A 12,032-nucleotide genomic window follows, 5' to 3' on the forward strand; every position below is an offset into this window, starting at 1 on the left:
CCTCCCAGTTGCTGCATTGGTGGGAGAGAAGGTGCCAAACACTACAAACTTTCATAAGCCCTTGGGTTAAAAACCACATCTTTGCACTGTTTCTGCCTGGAATAATATGCATATGGTGGATGTCCTCTGAAATCTCTCATGCCCTCTTTACCAGACAGGATTATTTTGGAGTACAAAAGGTCTTTCAGACCTCTGGAAGGACATTCGTCAGTACTATCTGAAAACTACGTACTAAAACTTCGCTTATTTATTTAGTAAAAGGGGAAAATATTTGTTTCTGAATACATACATCTGCAGTGAACTTCCAAGGTGAGTAACCCTAAGAGATTTTAATAAGCTAGTGGTGCAAAATAGCATTTAGAGGAATCAATTTTAAATTAAAAGCTCCTCACATGGTGGAGGAAGGAGAATGGCACACAAGAACAGCGACATGCTGTAAACCATACAAGATGCTTCCCACTTTGTAGATATATATGCAGTATGTCCCATAGCATTTGGGATATTTTGGTGAGTTAGAGTGTGGACTCTTTGTCCTCAACGCCTTCAATTTACTTAAAGCTGTCTGAGAAAAAGAAACTTCTCACAAGAGGTTCATAGGTCTTTGAGGCAAGATCCTAAACAAAGGTGATGAAATCAGGAGTGGGCCATGGGATAAATGTAAGAGGCAATTAAAATAGAATATTATCCCAGGCATCCATAATAAGGGTTCCAAAATTGCTTTAGAAGTGTGTGTTGACTGGCACATCATTTATATTCTGTTCTCTCCATTCTCATCTATTGCTCTGCAGTGACTTCTGTAGCGTGCATAGAGACTGGGCAAAATTCAGCCCAAGTAATTGAACCCTGCCTTTCTAAAGTGTGTTTTTGTTTGATTGTATTTATGTTCTCACTTTGCCTTGTACTATTGTGTAGCATGCTAGTAAATTGTTAAGAAGCCATTACAGTCCACCTAATGAGCTTTGTGGGCTTAATTGTTTTTTCTGGGCAGATTTTTATTCAATATCTGAAAGTAGCCATTAGACTGCTTGCTCAGTGTCAGACTGCATCAGAGGGCCTTCAACCATATTTCTGTGCGCTCCAGGAGGGCTGCATAATGTCTGCTATGGTAGGTGGCTTCTCCTTGTGCCAGCATATCTGAGCAAATCGTTGTGACCGCCTCAGTATGACATCCACAACTGGCTGACTAATGATCATAACAAAGGCAGGATTTAGTCTCCCTTTTAATTATTATTAGCCTTCCCTGACTTTACTTGTTATAAGCTCAGGGAAGGTCCTCTTTGGTTTGGTAGTATGTGTGCTTCAAATGCTGATATTAGCATGGGGTTTGGGGTGCCTTAAGGCAAAATCATAGCTTCAAGTAATGCAGCTGTAGATCTGCCACATCTGTCATAGACTTAAGCAATTATCAACTTGGACATTACATATGTTTATCTGAAAACTGTATGGAAATGAAACTATCTCGTGGGCATCTTCCTTAGGAAAGAAAAAGCTTGTTGAGTCTAGTTGTGTTTGTGACAATATACGCAGCCTTTCAATCATGCCATAACCATCTCAGTCGTAACTCCCAGGACCACACCCGTGACTCTGCGTGAAATCAAATTCAGAGACATTGTCCCATTTTTGTACAAGGCACTGTAATGGTCAGAGCACCATGCTGGGAACGTGGGTTCCTGGGCCCCACCATAGCCCTGCTTCCATGGGCACTGGATGCAACTACCCAGCGTGACAGAGCCTCTTCAGCTTTGCCAATGTGGTGTGACCAGAAATAAGGAGTCATGTTCTTCCACCCAAAACTCATGAGATTCACATAAAATGTATTTAAAACTACACGTACACACACACACACACACACACAGAGTTATTTTATATGCATTTGTTGTTATTTTCTATTTCTGATCTCCCAGGATCAGATGGCACCATCTTTTAAATTCTGTGATTTTAGGCTTTAATAAAAATACAACTTATCCAAGTTTCAGGATATAACTGTGAGGTTTTTCAGTATTAGCTGAGCTTTGGCCACTCCTTCTGTACAATGAAGGTTGTCTCTCCAGATTCATTAATGCTGGTAGACAATTTTGAGGTCTGTGGCAAGAGCTATGTAACCAAAAATTGTCATCAGCATTATTAATTACTTCCCTCAGCTAATGAAATAATTATGCAGTCAGAACTAAGCAAGTGTGTGCTGAAATGATGGGGATTTTTTCTCACATATGCAAATGCAGAATTTCAGGTGACCTACACATTCTCTAAACAGGTCAGACAGTGAAACCAGGCCCTTCTGTCCTTAAAAACAGGAACTGGGACTACTATTTTCAAAATTAAAATTCAGCACAATTAACAGTAAAAATACAGTTTACAAAGTAATTCTGGCCAATCTAGTGATTTTAGTATTGTGGTAATGATATTTGATATATTTCTTAAAAGCTTAATTGGCTATAGTCTTCTGAATGCACCAAATCCTTGTCATTTGTTAGAAGAAGAAAGCCTCTCCCTCTGACATTTCTGCTAGGAAACATGAAATCTACAGACCCCAAACCCAAATAAAAATGTCAGCATCTTTTTATCAACACCTCGTGATTATTAAAGAAATTTCTTGATTTTAGATGCTTGACTCAAGAATTCTGAAGGCTTGGGATGAGCCATATGGTTAAGATTGTTCCCCCTCCTCCGTCAGAGAAGTATAGTTCAAAAGCCTAGAAGAAAAAAGAAAAAGCAGAAACTTCTATAAATTCTGGCAAAACAGATGAAAATTTTTTTTCAGTTATTTATTTTTCTTTCTGCCTGCTCTCTTTCTTTTCTCACAAATATGAGATATAAGGAAAATGAAATATCTGAGGTTTAATGCTCTACCTTTCTCCCAATAAACATACAATTGTAATAAAAAACATCTGTCATGGTTCCCTATAAAGAGCAGAGCATAGATACAAAAAGATTGATTGTCTGTGTCTTATTTCATTTTTGTCTCCATAAGATAGGAATATGGAGGCATCAAAATGCATAACAACGTTTGAGTTTGCTTTCTAACCTGCAATTTATTTGCTTAAATTCAATTAGAGTCTCATCCATCAAACACAGTGTAGCTCTTGAGAGGGCACAGATCAAAATCTAGTAATCACGAACGTGCTGAGCTTTGCCCACATGATGTCAGTGGTTCCCATATGGCTTTTCATACGCCTCAGGTTTCTTTCAGGACAGAGTCCTTGACTTCCAAATCCGAGTGTCAGCCAACCAGCTCTCAGTGCAGAGATTGAGTAATGTGCAAATTAAGGATTTGAGTCTGATTCTATTCCTTCCGAAATAAATGGCAACACTCCCCATGGCTCCAGTGGGAGAAAGGTCCTCTGCGTTACTTCACTAGCTGATTGCGATCCACATAGGATTGTGCAGAACTGCCAGATAATTCATAATATCACAGAGCCCTTGTCTTACTGGAAGGCTTTTTATCACCACGCATTCAACTTTAATCCTAGCCATAAATTTACGTGGCTTGTAATTGATGCATTAGTAACTGGAACGGCTGGATGGCAAGTTTGTAAGTCATCGATGGTGGCAGCTTCAGGCTGAAGAGTTTTGGGCTCAGGATAAACAGCTGGTTCATTTATCCTAGTCAGCTCACTCAAATAATCTCCCTCATGGATGTAACAATAATTAAGAACAAGGAATAAAAACCTAATAACCCCTGGTAGCTAGACTAAGGGACAAATAGAAAAGGTGTATATTCACTGATGCAAGCTCTAAATTAAGCAAAACAGAGACCAGTACATCCAGGAGGTGTAACTCCGCGTTCTCTGACTTGGGGATGCAGGCACCACAGGGACCATGAGCAAATGATTGTGCCTTTTCTTTTTTTTAAGACACCAAACTTTTCTGCAGTATAGAGTGGTCCCTCGTATAACTGGGGCAAAAAGTGACTCACGACAGCTCTTTGAGGCCCTCCTATCTATCACAGTCACTGGGAGTCTCCGTGGAGTTCAGCACCGTGACTGCACTCTGACAGACACCTTGTTCTCGCCTGATATATTCTCTGCCGTATCCTCGAGCTCTTCAGAAGAATCATTTCTTGGGTGGGAATGAGGCTTCTGGGAATCCTTTGCGCTGCTTTGGCTCCATACCTGGGATAAAGGGTAAGAGTCAGCCAGGAGCAGTCCAGACGTTTTCCCTCTGGTTCAGAACTGAGTCTGGAGTTCGGTTTCTGCGGGGAGAGGATTACAGACATGCTGGGTTCCTCCTTCCTTTTCACGTTTAGATCATGGGTAGCTCTCTGGTCAGCTTTACTTTGTTTGCCTGAACCAACCTTCCCTGGAAAGGTTATTAAAGAAAATGCAAGTAGCTTCTGTAATTTCATATTAATCAACTAAGCACAAGCTCTCCAATAAAGGAATCGACTAACTACTTCTTAATGTTCCAAAGCCTATGGGGAGAGAGAAGGTCTTTTAATATTTTTTTTAAATTTATATATATATTTATAGCACGAAGGATGACACATTTAAGCAGAATATTTTAAAGCCAGACACACCCCAAAGAAACTCCCAATCAGACTACAAATGACTTTGGGACTAGAAAAATCTCTTATGCTTATTCTTCAGATCCTCTGGCCTGCATTGTTTTCTAGATAGGACTATGTTTATCCTTTATGCAAAAGGTTGTCTATAATTTTACCTAAGCAGAAAATAAATACTTTCTGTATTTGGGATTTCTTTCTTCTTTTTCATAGCATAAAGAACGGAGGAGCATGGACCGATAGCCAGTCTCTTTTGTTTCTCTCATTTGCTGTGGATTCCTCTGGATTAACCTCGCATTTTTATGATCCTAAATCAGGAACAATTCTGCTCTTTCTCACTGTAGCTGCACGTGCCTTAAAATCAAGAGAAGAATCAGGCTTCCTTTGTGTATTTTTCTTCTGAAAACTCTATGGATACGGTCGTGTCTGTTTTCAACAAGAGTGGAAATTCCAGTATCAAGCAGTTAATCCTAAATCCTCAGGCTTGCTGCAGCCAATACTGTACAAATTGAACACTTGCCCATCTATTTTCAATACAGCCTGAACAATGGCGCTCCCCGTGAATGTGCAGGTTTGTTCCCCGCACCGTGCCTTCCATCGCGTGTACACCTGCAAAGGAGATTGCAACTGGTTGGGGCCACGGCGTTTGGCCGAATTCCACGCAGGAAGGGGGGGTGTCAGCAAACAGACTCTGCTGGGTCTGCCAGACAGTTGTGTAAGTCATTTGTTGTGTGTAAGTCATTCTGCAGGTTTCCAGCACGGAAAGTATCTTTAGGCTATTCTGCAACAGAAGGAAATTCTTTGGCGTATTTCATCTTTTCCCCAAACAGAAAAACATTGATGAAAAGCCTTCTTCATCCCCTGTGTTACAATGTTCTGGTTTCCTATCTGCAGTGATATTAGCTTCATAATCATATAAAATAATTTTATAAATGTCCATACTTTCTGTACACATCCTGAAGAAAAGTTGATAAAGCACAGAAATAGAACTTATTCTTCCCCAAAGCTTTCTCTCTCCCGTTTATTCTTCTTGTTTCCTTTTTCTCATGTTCACATCCCACTTTCTTTCCACATTCCTTTTTATTATCTCTATTCCTTTTAAATATTTTCTTCCCAAATAAAAACAAACAAAAATATCAGCCCACAGTGGTCTTCTGCATTTGTCTTCTGTCCTTTGTTAAAGGGAATTGGAGCAGGGGGTGGCCTTGGGCTGCTATCCAGGAAAGAAGGGGGAAGAGAGGCACTGTTTATCCCTGCCAAGGACTGAAGCAGTCCCCAGCCTTTTCTTTAATAGCATCTATCGTATTCCTTTCTGCGTCTCATGGGGTAAGCACTTTTATGTATAAATTTTACTATTATTATTTACCTAGGAAGCGTGTGTATGGCAACCAGCACAAATAGTTTGGAAATGTGAGTTTAGATATCGGTGTTCCTGTAAGCATTCATTCACACGAATGACCTAGGTGACCTCTCCATAATCTGATGCTTTAAGGTTTGAAGGTTTGTTGGAAACAAACTTCCTGTTAACAAGAGAAGTGTATGGTATCTGCACATATCATTGCTTGTTTAGGTACATAAAAGTGGATTCGACACTCCCCTCCTCCCATTATTTCATAAGATTTTTTTGTGCTTTCCTGTTTCGTGGAGGACCCTCTGGACCAGAAAAAGTAGCGGAGACAGAACCATTAGAAGAAGATGCAGCATGACAAGGGGCTTTGCCAGCTCAGAGCCAGGAAGGGGAAGTTGGCTGAACTGCTTTTCTTTTTCTCTAAGGATTTTTTTTTTTTTTTTGAAGCAGGGTTAAGGTGAACTCCTAAGGAACTGTGGAGTGAGGCCCCACCTCCCCCAGCCTGATCTGCAAGCTCGGGTTACTCTCTCCTGTCTGGTTCATGGGAGCCCACCATGAGCCTCCTGCCTGCCTCCTGCCCACTGCCTTCAGCTCTGAACCTGCTGCCCACTGCCTTCAGCTCTGAACCTGCCGGGGAGCCTGGCAAAACAACACAATTTGAAGAGCTCAGACCTTATTCTCGGGAAGATTTGCTGGAAAACACCAGGTCAAGGATGGACTAGCACCACTTGAGAAGAGATTCAGCAACCGAACCGCTGCAAACAGTAGCTGAGCAATATCTTCCTTTCTTCTTTTTTAAAAAGTGTTTGGGAAAATCTGTGTCCTTCCTGGAGAAGCCGTCAGGGGCATGACTCTGGCAGTGATGGCTCTGACTTCACCTGCCTCTGCAAATGAGTCACGGAGTGTTATAAAAAGCAAGGACCTGCCAAGTCTCATTTCTTGGAACTGAGTGGAAATTTCAGCAAGCAGCTGCTTTTTCATTAGTTTATACTTTTCCTCTGCGGGTTTCTTGAAGAGGGCCTGGAATCACAGAAACTTTGTAGCATAAAGGACCTGTTGCTATGTTTGGATAACTGTGGCTCAGTCCTGGAAATGGCTATGTGTTTGGTCTAGATCTGATTTTGATCTTCGTGAGGAATCTTGGTGACGCCTGGAAGGAGACTCAGGAACATAATTAAGCAGGTTTGTAAGTCTTTCAGGATTGGTAATTCAATCCTATTAAAAATCAGGAGTGGAACCTCAAAAATCAGATTAGCTCTCCTATATACTACCTGAAGGGGGGTTCTTTTTATCTGTCTCATGCTGTTGAAAGATTTATGTTTTCTAGCTTTCCTCTGGAGTCACAAAAGACAAAAACTTACTTGAAAGTGAAATCAGTGAAAACTGAGATTCTCAGGGAACAGCCCGATTTTAGGAGTTCAAGTGGCTCAGTATAGAAATCACGACCGTGGCAACAGTGTAGCGTGAGGACTTTGGCTACCTGTAAGCATGCCAACAGTACCTGTGCATGGGACTATTCCCCCGGGCTGAGTGAAAGCCACGTGCAAGTTGTCAGGGTCAGGAGGAATGCGGTGCCAGATGGAAACAACATAAACAGCTGGGAGATTTCATCCGGGATTTCGAGTGAGGACGGGAGACTTTTGTTCTCGTAGCCCACTCGTTCCAGTGGGTGGTTTAGATACACCTACTTCTTCGGGGAATGATTTTGCTTTGGAGTCTTGGTAGGTTTTGTGTGTGGCTTTTTTTCTTCTCTCTCTTTTTTTTTTTTTTTTTTTTAAGTGAACGCTTACGATCACTTTAAAACAACTCCCGTATTTCAGCCCAGCTCGGGCAGCTGCTCTCAGTACCTTTGCATTTCGTGAGCGCCCTGTAAACCGCGACAGGGAGCGGGAGGCGAGGGGAGGCGGCCCCGCGCCCCCGGCAGCGCCCGCATGGCGCTGGGCGGCAGCACCGCCGGCGCGGGGGGCTCCGCGGGGCTCCGCGCTGCCCCGCCGCAGGCCCGCCCCGGCCGCGGGCTGGGGCTGGGGCCGCGGGCTGGGGCTGGGGCGGCGGGGCCGGGGCGGGGCGGCGGGCCGGCAGAGGGAGCTCCGCTCCGCTCCTGCTCCCGGTGACCGGCGCCCTCCCCGCGCCGCTCCGGCACTTTGTTGGCGGCGCGGAGCGGAGACCCCGCGCCCGTCCCTGCCCGGAGCCCGGACGGCAGCGGCGGGGAGCCCCGGCCGCCCTGCGCGGAGACCTGCGGCCGCCGCCGCCCCCCGGCGCGGGAGCTGCGCGGCGCACCCGCGGGAGGAGGACTCCCGGGAAGGTAAGGGGCTGGCGGGGCGGGATTTCCCCCGGTCGCCGGGCCCCCCCCTTGTGTTTCCGCGACCCTAAAAGCCGCCCGGGCAATCGCCCGGCTTCGTAACATGGCGACTTGCGGGGCATTCACCCCAGCCTCCCCCCGGTCCCGCCGGCGCGGGCTGGGCGGCCGCTGCCGCCGCCCTCCGCCCGGGCAGGCGCCGCTGGAAAACTCCCTGCCGGGCCCCCCGGGCTGTGCACGGCTCTGCTGCGGCGGCTGGGGACGGCGCTTACTGCTGCAGCCTTTCCCTGCCGCCGTGGCTTTATATACGCGTAGCTCTCCGTGTGTATGTATAGGTGTACGTGTATTTTTCTCCCCCCCTCGCGGTAACGCGAGCCGCCGCCGCCACACCTGCTCGCACCTTGCCCGCCGGGCTCCCACCGGCAGCGCGCCACGGTCCCGGGGGCGGCCCGGGCGGCGGGGTGAGGATCCCCGCCGCTGCCCGGGAAGGGCAACGTCCGTGCCTGTGCCCTCCTCCTCCTCCTGCCTCACCTTCTACCAGGTGACTTGGCTTTCTGTCCTTATTGTGGTATTTTTTCCCCGGCGGTTAAGCTGGCTTTTCCAAAGCTGGCATGTATTGCTGGTAGCTGGCGAAGGGCAGCTTTCGGGTGGGATAATCCTGTTGCATGCCCGTGTTTCTTTGGTGCTCTGCCATGCTGTCTTCCTTCTCCTCCGCGGTTCAGCCCTTTTCCCTCTATCTGCTAACTTTCCCTGGCGTTGTCCTCTTTCTGCACCTCTCATCCCCATGACATGCACTCCCTTACGCAGCGTGCCAGTGCATGAAGGATGACCCGGGCACAGAGTGGAAAACAGGTTTGTGGCATTTTGTGGCATGATCTAAGGTGCTCCTGCCCCCCCTGTAACCTCAGTAGGTCTGCGTTGTATCCATGAAAAGTGAGACATTGCAGCTTCCACTAAACACTAGTTTCAAGCCAGCTAGTAGCAGGCAATAGAAGAAGGGGGGAACAAGTTTTTCTTAAGGATGTTGTTTGGAAACCAACCCTCCCACTCAAAAACTGTGCTTTGCCTTGGCTCGTGGGTCTTGTACCTCCCCGAGTTAGAGATGTGCAGCAGTATGACCTTTGGTGGAGTCTGCTTTGTTTACTTGAAGTACTGAAGATAAAAAGTATTATTGCTCTGTGTTGTGTCTGCTGAAATATTAACCGAATGATGGATCTCGTGTGCCTTTGCAGCGTAGATCATGTTTTAATTGTGCTTTTCCTTCATCATCAAAAATGTGGTCCTCCTCCCTTCCTATTGACCATCTTTCTTCTCGTTTGCGATTGTGCAATGCCTGTATGTCAGCTATAAAAGTTGCTTACATGGGAGAACATAAAAATGACCATTTTTGTTGTTAGCAATTGGAAATACTGAATCAGCATTGTGTGACCGGTCTTCTTTCCATGGAATACCCATGGAAATGCTGCAACCCTTGCCCTCTGAGAAGTGGTCCTCTCCTAGGCCAGGCTTGAAATGGGTTGGTTGTTTCTTCTCAGTGAGCAGTGGGGATTGCAAAGAGCTTACAGGGTTTCCAAGGTGTAAGGGAGACGCAGCATATAGCATCTTGATTCACAGTTCGCCGTGAGTGTGGCATTATTAGCATACGGGTATTGTCAGGTAATGAGATACTGTGCTCAAGGCACCACGGAAGCAGGTTGGGGCTGCTGCTTGCTTTTACTGGGGGAGGCTGTGGAAATATAAGTGGCTTTGGACTTTAATTGTCCAACTGGCTTGTACTGTCACATACTCATAATGGCTGCAGTATTGAGTTATGCCTTCTCATAGCTCAGAATGAATGTTTCTGCTTGTGTGTAATTTTGAAAGCAGCCAAAGCATCCCATTAGATTTAATTGGAGGGGGGTAACACCCCACAAGCAACAACACCCAATAGTAATTTGGTGCCAGGTTATATATAGCGATAATAGAGAGGGCAAGATTGATCTAAAGGTATTTGCTTCTGCTGTGAAATGCACAGATGGGAAAAAAATACAGAAGTTTTGCACTTGGTGACAACTGAATTTGTGAAATATGATTGATTTTCTTTCTGTCCATAGTCTAGCTGCAAATGGCAAATCAGTCACATTAACTGCTGCATTTTTTTTCCCCTGTGGGTGAAAGCTTATTAAAATCTAAACATCTGAAGTCGAATAATTGGTGCCCTGAGGGTCAAAATAAATTAAATATATAAGAACTGTTCAGCTACTGCAGTGAGATAACAGAAGACTTCAAGTCCACACAATGAAGACTGCACTAATAAAGTGCTTGCTAACTTTGATTTCAGTGTCTAGCACTTTTGCTCTTACACTCCTAATTACAATTCCTGCATCACTCTGTCTTCTTGAACAGTGAATGACTGGTCAAAGGTACGAGATTTTCTTGAAGACACAGCTTTCAGCTGTGCCGGACAGAAAAATGGAGCCCTTTGGTCTGTGACCTCTCTAGACTCTTCTCTCTCTGCTGTGGGGCTGGTGGCCAGAAAGAAAAGACATTTAAGACCTCAGAGCTGTGTCGCTTATGGTACAGCGTGCGTGGCCCAATCTTAGTATCTCCATTCAAAGAGAATTGGCAAGGTGCTTTGCTTGTGTGTATGTGTCTTCTGCATATCGATAGGTCTGTTTCTTACATTTCCTTTGAAACCAGGATTTCTTCTTGCTTTCTCACTTAACAGCATCTGGTTCTGTGTCCCCTTTGTCCATAGGGATTCAGAATTTTCATCATTCTAGTCCTCAGCTGAGTTCCCAAGGAGGCTAATCAACAGCTCGCGATTAGATGGCTTTTAACTGATTTTGAAGCCTCAGTATTTGTTTTGTGGTACAGAGGGCAGCATGATGCCTGAAATACCCTTTTTCCTCATAGTAGGGCCATACTTACACAATACCTGCTAAAACTGTAAGTCATTAAAAATACCATTGGTAACTAAACTAACAGTGCAGTTATATATTGAATTTTCACGTTGGGGGAGGAAAAAAAAAAGGACTAAGAGGCTAATTTCTTGTTTTCAGTGCTAGTTCTCTAGTTTTTCCAATATTAAATGCTTTGCATTACCAGAGACTAGAATTCCTGCTTTCAGGGAGGGCTGTAACTGCTGCCATTTTTTTTCAGCTCCAGAGTTAGACTCTGATTCATCCATCGATTTATTCATCCAACACACTGAATTTCTCATAGTTTAATACAGATACTGATTTAACCCTGATACCTAGGAATTTCAGTTTTCCACCCTAGGTCTCAAGTTAGATGATTGCTGTCACCTGAATTTTACATTTTGACGGGAACTTCAGCTGTTACTGCAGTCCTGAGTGACTGCTGGGTTTCTCCCTGTTGTGCCCATAGATGAACTTAGATAAAACTTTAAATTACTTTATACCTAAGTCAGTGAGACTATTTGGTGTGTGTGTAGAAAAGCATTTGCATAACTGTTTACAAAACAGAGCTCTTCACTTACTGAAATGGAAAGGTAAGACAAGGTGTCTTTCATAGCGTTTGATACTCAGAGATCCTACGTAATTCTGCTTGTTGCCTGGCGAGGTTAGTCACAGCCTTCTTGGAAAGACCATGATGATGTGTGAAGAAGCAACCTTCACATCTGTTTTGTGGGGAGGGATTTTGTTTGTTTGTTTTTTGTTTTTAATTGCATGTCATGGACACTGAGGGGCTAAAAAATGAATCGGTTACAAACGGAAACGTTGTTAGCATTAGCTTTTGAGGACCTATTTTCATTTTGAGCTGTGACCATGAGCCCACAATCACTAACACATGCCTTTGATTTTATTCTGTAATGTCACTTTTAGTAAAATTTTTAAATATTAGCCAACTCAGGGCCTTGAATGCTACTAGTTGAACGCTTCCAG

At 44.6% G+C, this 12,032-nt stretch overlaps 1 protein-coding gene across 4 annotated transcripts in view; it reads left to right on the top strand.

The window, feature by feature from the left end:
- The first annotated feature begins 6,340 nt into the window (after nt 1–6,340).
- Nucleotides 6,341–12,032, top strand: part of EPS8 (epidermal growth factor receptor pathway substrate 8) — a 141,167-nt gene continuing 135,475 nt past the window's right edge. For 2 of the 4 annotated variants that reach the window (XM_050896610.1, XM_050896651.1), the window contains exon 1: nt 7,478–7,570. The gene's annotated coding sequence lies outside the window, so the exon portion shown is untranslated. Of the gene's footprint in view, nt 7,032–7,477; nt 7,571–8,029; nt 8,152–12,032 lie in introns of those variants that run through there. The other 2 variants (XM_050896617.1, XM_050896625.1) reach the window with 2 other exon arrangements.

Source organism: Gymnogyps californianus, chromosome 1 (assembly GCF_018139145.2).
Source record: "Gymnogyps californianus isolate 813 chromosome 1, ASM1813914v2, whole genome shotgun sequence".
NCBI lineage: Eukaryota > Metazoa > Chordata > Aves > Accipitriformes > Cathartidae > Gymnogyps > Gymnogyps californianus.